Genomic DNA, 6,688 nt, shown 5'->3' with positions numbered 1-6,688 from the left:
TAATAATAATAATTAGGGTATTACAAGTAAATAATAGGGGTGCTTTGAATTATAAAAAATAAATAAAATAAAAGTACGTTTATCGGGTATACCTTAAACCCCCCCCCCCCCCCCCCCTCCCTCTCTTTCTCTTTTTTTGATGTTGACCTGGAAGTTCTTTTTCTCTTTTTTGATGTTGACCTAACAAAACTTCCAATAAAAACATACTTAAATAGTTAAATATCTAATCAAACTATGTCAAAATTGACTTTTAGCAACGAAAAGTGGAGCAAGGTAGTCGCTAATACATCATAAATTTCAATCATTGACGTTTGTAGGGGCTTTTTCGTTCCAGCAGCTTGACGAATGGGCCTGGGCTGCTGTAAAGAGCAAATGGCTGGAATCGCCCCTTGTGTCTGAGTTCAGAGATCAAGCCCCAAGAATGCTTCGAAAAGACAGTAAGGCCTTAGGAAACACCTTGGTTACCTTCACCAACAAAAATAACAACAGCTTACAGATAAATTCTTGGCTTAGCATGAGAAGCTTGTGGCATGGGAGCTGAGCATTCGTGAGTTTAGCATGAGAGAGAGAAGGCTTGGGTTTCCTATGAGAAACATAGGCTCGCAGTAAGGGGAAGAGAGTTTTTGGGAGGATTTGTTGAGAGGAGAGAGAGAGAGAGAGAGATGAGCGAAGGACAATGGGTGACTTGAGTAATTTTCCAGCAGCTTGACGAAAGCTTTGTCAAGCTCTGGAACAGTTCTGCCAAGAGGGAAAATGGGGATGAAGGATGAATAGTGCACGAAATTGCTAGGTTTTGAAGATGAGAGGGAAGCTTGCTCTCTGGATATGTGTTATGAGAGGGAGCGAGGAAGAAGATGAAAGCATGGGTGGTTTTAGCATATTTCCAGGAGCTTGACGAATTCCTGGGCGATTTGACAGAAGAGAAAATGGGAAGCAATGGAAGAACAGAGCTTGAAATCGAAGGGTTCCAGAGATGAGAGATGATGCTTGCTCTCTCTGGATGTGGGTTTTGAGAGAGAAAGGAGGAAGATGGAAGAACAAAGCATGAAATTGAAGGATTCCAGAGGGGATGCTTGCCTTCAATCGGTTTTCATGGTTGCTGGGAGGCTTGCAGCAACCAAGGTGAGTTGTTGTGCTGGGTAGAAAGTGCCTCCTTTTATAGGCGCTGGAACACTCAATTTTATCAAGAAACTCTCTCCCCTTTTCCTTCACTTTCTTCCATTCCATCTTATTTGGTGAAACCTTCCTAGCCTGAGCATGTAGGCATGAAACTTTTTGGAGTTCCAAGACCTTGACACAGCTGGACTTCTCCATGTGGGTGAGGAGCCACTCACTTTTCCTTCTTGTTTTCTCACCAAAGCTTAAAGAGGAAAGAATGGGTAAGGGTGCTGGTCAAAAGGTGATTTACTTCCATCAGCACATGGTTTTGCTCGGTTTTGATGGTTTGGCTTTGATCTGGTTTTAACAAAGATATTTTCCACGATGCTGGGCTGGGCTATTGGTATTTTATTTCCAGCGGCCTGTGAGTTTGCTTAAGCTGCTGGAAAATAGCCTATTTGATCAAGGTGTTGGATATTTTGGGTGATGTGGGACTTTTCCAAGTGTTTGTAGGCCATTAGGTTCTCTTAAGGTGATGGGCTACTAGGTTTTCTTAAGGTGATGGGCTACTAGGTTTTTCTCTCATGCTTACCCATATGTTTGGGCTCAAGGAATGGGCTTGAGTTTTGGTGCTCCCAAGTAGCCCAAAACTTCCAATCCTTGGACCATCAATGAGCCTCGTGAATACTCGTAACCATCCATACCACAACCCGCTCAGCAAGCCCCAGGCGTTCGCGTGGCTTAGGCCCACTTAAGCTTGTAGCATGGCGTGTTGCTTATTTGCTTGGCGTGGCATGTGTGCAAGAGCATATGACGAACTTTCGCATGCCCAAATCGGGTTTCTTCTCGATAAGGTATAGCATTGGGCCGAGAATTTATTTGGGCCGAACCGTGACTTTTTTGGGCCTCAACATTAGCCCCCTTGATTATTGGGGCCATGAAGTGGCAACGAGATGGGCCAAATAATCAATTTTAGCCCAAAATAATTGGCAGTGGCATGGCATGGCATGGAGAAATTATAGAGTGAGACGGTATCACCATGTCAGCTGGTGATACTCCCACTCAAAATCTAACACGTATCAATTTTAAAAGAAAATTAAAAAACAATTACACATGGACTTTGTCTTCCAAGTTTACCCTTCAACATTAATTAGACCTAACCCCTCTCCCACCGTCCTCCCTGTGCTTCGCTTCTCCAGCCACCAAGCTGTCTTCTCTTTTCCCTCGCCACCCACCCCAACCTTTCTCTCCCTTCTCATCCAACATCCCCAACCCCTCTTTCCCTCCCTCTCATTCTCGATAAAAAAGTTAAACGCATTAAGAAAAAGCCAAAAATCTTGAATATATATAAGTGCAAATCAGAAATCTTCAAAAGCATCTCCTATGATGATAAGTTGAGAACCCACTATTGAAAGAAAGGTAATGATGGATGTTATGGGCAACCAAGTAAATTAGTTATTTTTTCATCTTTCTGTTAATTTTATCAACCACTTTTTGGGTGGTGTTGTTTGATGTTGTTATTCATGGAGGGGGGCTGCAGCTAAGGGGCGGCAGTGCGTGGTAGGCAGATTGCCAATGGGATCTGGGTGGGACACTGCTACAATCTTGTTTTCTTTTTCATGTTTCTCAACAAAAAAAAAAATTTATTTAGGGTAAAGTTGGAAGACAAAGTACAACTATGAAAAAAATAAAAATATTTTTTTAAAATTGACATGTGTTAGATTTTGAGTGGGAGTATCATCCGCTGACGTGGTGATACCGTATCACTCTATAATTTCTCCATGGCATGGCATGGGTGTAGGAGCAACTCAAGGATGACCAGTTAAGGGTCTCTGAAATTACAACGTTGTAGACAGAGAAATTTTTGGTGAATTAAATTCCACTAAATAAGAAAATAATTAGGGTTTGGTGGATTAAATTGTGGGCCCCATAATTCGCCCATGTGGCGTATGACTCATCAAAATCGGATTAGTTGTCAAAAGTGACACGTGTCGACATCCGACAGAATGCATCAAACGATTCAAAGTGAAGACAAAATTAAAGGAAAGAATCTTCTGTGATTGACTTTGATTTAAATCAAATATTAATCAAGTCAATCGGTCAAAGATAATTTGGTTAAATTGCCAAATTATTGGAATTGATTTTAAATCAAATCAGAATTCCACAAAGGAAGGTTTTAAAGAAGGAAATCTATTTAGATCAAACATCCTGCAGGAGCCTATAAATAGGAGGCCTCAAGATGAAAGAAGGAGCTTAAAACACACCCAAGCACTCAGAAGAAACAGAAAACTCTCTGCATTCTTCACCTCACTTTGGAAGAGCCACCAAGCACAACAAATACGTGCCGGTTCCTCCACCTAGAAAAATCCAATCACCAAACAAGCCTTGTGCTACCCGTTTGATCAAGATCAAGTCTCTATGACCCTTGTATCAAACACAAATTTCCCTAAATTTCATTAATACAAATATTATTTTGTACACGTGTTCTTGTCTCATTTGTCGCAGGATTTTCGGTTTACAGATGTACTTTCATCTAGCAATCTTGACATTGCCTCAATTCTGAACAGAAGAATCGCTTTCTCCGAGGAACACTAGTAAAAAAAAACCCTTGCGCGACCAACTTTTGTGCGACGAAAGACAAAACTTCGTCACTAAAAGTATTACGCGACTAAATTTTGCGCAACGAAGCACAATCGTCGCCCAAACCCACTTTGTGCGACAACTCTTTGCGCGATGACAAAAATCGTTGCGCAAAGTCTTTAAAAAATAAATAAAATAAAAAAATTATTTGTTAAAATCCTTACATGACTTTGCGCGACCAATTACTAAACTTCGTTGCACAAAGTATTGCGCTACCAAGTATGATTCGTCGTGCAAATTCTTTACAAAAATAAATAAAATAAATTATTTTTTAAAATCTTTGCATGACTTTGCGCGACGAAATACCTAGCTTCGTTGCACAAATTATTGCGCTACCAAGTGTGGTTCGTCACGCAAAGTATATACAAAAATAAATAAAATAAAAAAATTATTTTTTAAATCTTTGCATAACTTTGCGCGACCAATTTCTAACTTCGTTGCACAAAGTACTGTGCTACCAAGAGTGGTTCGTCGCGCGAAGTCTTTACAAAAATAAATAAAATAAATAAAATATTTTTAAAAATCTTTCCATGGCTTTGCGCGACCAATTACTAACCTTCGTTGCACCAAGTGTTGCGCTACCAAGTGTTGTTCGTCGCGCAAAGTCTTTACAAAAATAAATAATAATAAAAAATTATTTTTTAAAATCTTTGCATGACGTAATCCAAATATTTTGTCACCTAAACCAACTTATTTTTGTTTTTTTATTTTGCACGCATAACACTTAAGAAATTAAACGGTATATATATTTATTAAGTAGCTTTAAATTTATTATTTTAGTTCAGATCGGATTTTTGTTAGAAAAATATATTATTGTAGTTCGGATTGGGTTTTTGTTAGAAAATATATATTTTTTAAATTGACGATTGAATTAGTTCATTGTATTCATATAGGGTCAAGTAGTGTAGCTATAAAAAATCATCAAAATCGAAATTGAAATAACCATTAAATCGTGATTTTTCATTTATAACCGTCGAAATGTTTTGTCCCATTACTTGATCTCTGAATGTTTATTTTTTCCGATTTTTGGTGTATATGATCTCGAAGTATAAACAAACAAGTTTGACGGTTGAATCGTTGAAACTAGTTTCGTAGAATGTGTATGCCATCAAAACAATACATTCACTAACAATTAAGAGTTTATTTATACTTTTGTTAAATATAACATAAGATTTTGTGGTATCCACTGGTGTAAATATTTTAAATTGACGATCCAATGAGTTCATTGTATTTATATAAGGTCAAGGAGTGTAGCTGTAAAAAATCATCAAAATCAGAGTTGAAATAACCGTTAAATCGTGATTTTTCGTTTATAACCGTCGAAATGTTTTACCCCTTTACTTGATTTCTGAATGTTTATTTTTTCCGATTTTTGGCGTATATGATCTCGAAGTATAAACAAATAAGTGTGACGGTTGGATCGTTGAAACTAGTTTAGTAGAATGCGTATGCCATCAAAACAATATATTCACTAACAATTAAGAGTTTATTTATACTTTTATTAAATATAACATAAGATTTTGTGGTATCCACTAGTGTAAATATTTTAAATTCACGATCGAATGAAGTCATTGTATTCATATAGGGTCAAGGAGTGTAGCTGTAAAAAAATCATCAAAATCAGAGTTGAAATAACCGTTAAATCTTGATTTTTCGTTTATAACCGTCGAAATGTTTTGTCTCGTTACTTGATCTTTGAATTTTTTTTTTCCGATTTTTGGCGTATATGATCTCGAAGTATAAACAAACAAGTTTGACGGTTGGATCGTTGAAACTAGTTTCGTAGAATGCGTATGCCATCAAAACAATATATTCACTAACAATTAAGAGTTTATTTATACTTTTATTAAATATAACATAAGATTTTGTGATATCCACTAGGCCTGGGCGCGGATCGGTTTGGAACGGTAGATGGCTCTTCTGTTAACCAAACCAAAGACTTCGGTAGACCATTTTCTCTTCCGTTAACCAAACCAAAGACTTCGGTAGACTTCGGATCGGTTAACCTAACATTCGGTTCAGAACGGGTCGGTAGGCCGGTACTACCGTAATAAAAACATACTAATAAAAATATAATTTATAATACTTTCACATAACATAAGTTCTTGAACAAATACACCAAATTATCCTTTTAAAATATAGAAATCTAATAACCTAATTCAATATGTACTCAAGATGTATTGGGAGCCACTTGTGTTTGTTGTTTGAACTTTTGAGTGTTCTTTTTATTGAATTCTCTACATTTATGTAAATGATTTTGACATTTGTTTCGCTTTGGGTTCTTTATTTTTTCATGCTGAATCCAACCATATAAAGAACATAAAATTTGGATCAACAGTTGGAAAGTTACAGGTAAAAAACAGGACAAAGGTCGAAACTGGAAAACATAGGAAGTTCATAAATTCCTCTCTGACCAAAAAGTGCTACTGTACTCGGATAAGTGATACAATGGTGATAAAGTAGTGATACAATGGTGATAAAGTAGTGACACAATGGTGATAAAGAAGTGATACAGTAGTGATAAAAGAGTGATACAAAATGCTGATTGTATTTACCTTTGGTTTCTTGTTTTGTATTTAAATAATAAAATAAGTATAAATATCGGATCGGTACGAGTTTCCGTCGGGTTAGGAATTTTGTTTCCGTTAACCAAACCAAACATTTCGTTACGGATCGGATCGGAATAATTAAACCGTCGGGTTAGGAATTTTGTTTCCATTAACCAAACCGTCGGTACGGTACGGTCGGTACGCAGATAATTCGGATGAGATGCCCACCCCTATGTAATTTTATTTTGAATATATCAATTTAAATTAAAGTAATTTAAAAAACTAAAATCATACAATTAAATTAAATTTAAAAAAAGTAAAAATTTGAAAAAATTAATATAATGAAATTGATATAAGAGAAATAATAAAACAAAATGTCAAAAACCTTGCGCAACAAAATA

Source organism: Prunus avium, chromosome 7 (genome assembly GCF_965620075.1).
Source record: "Prunus avium chromosome 7, drPruAviu1.hap1.1, whole genome shotgun sequence".
Classification (NCBI taxonomy): domain Eukaryota; kingdom Viridiplantae; phylum Streptophyta; class Magnoliopsida; order Rosales; family Rosaceae; genus Prunus; species Prunus avium.
The sequence above is the reverse complement of the archived record's forward strand: the minus strand, read 5'-3'. Positions refer to the sequence as shown.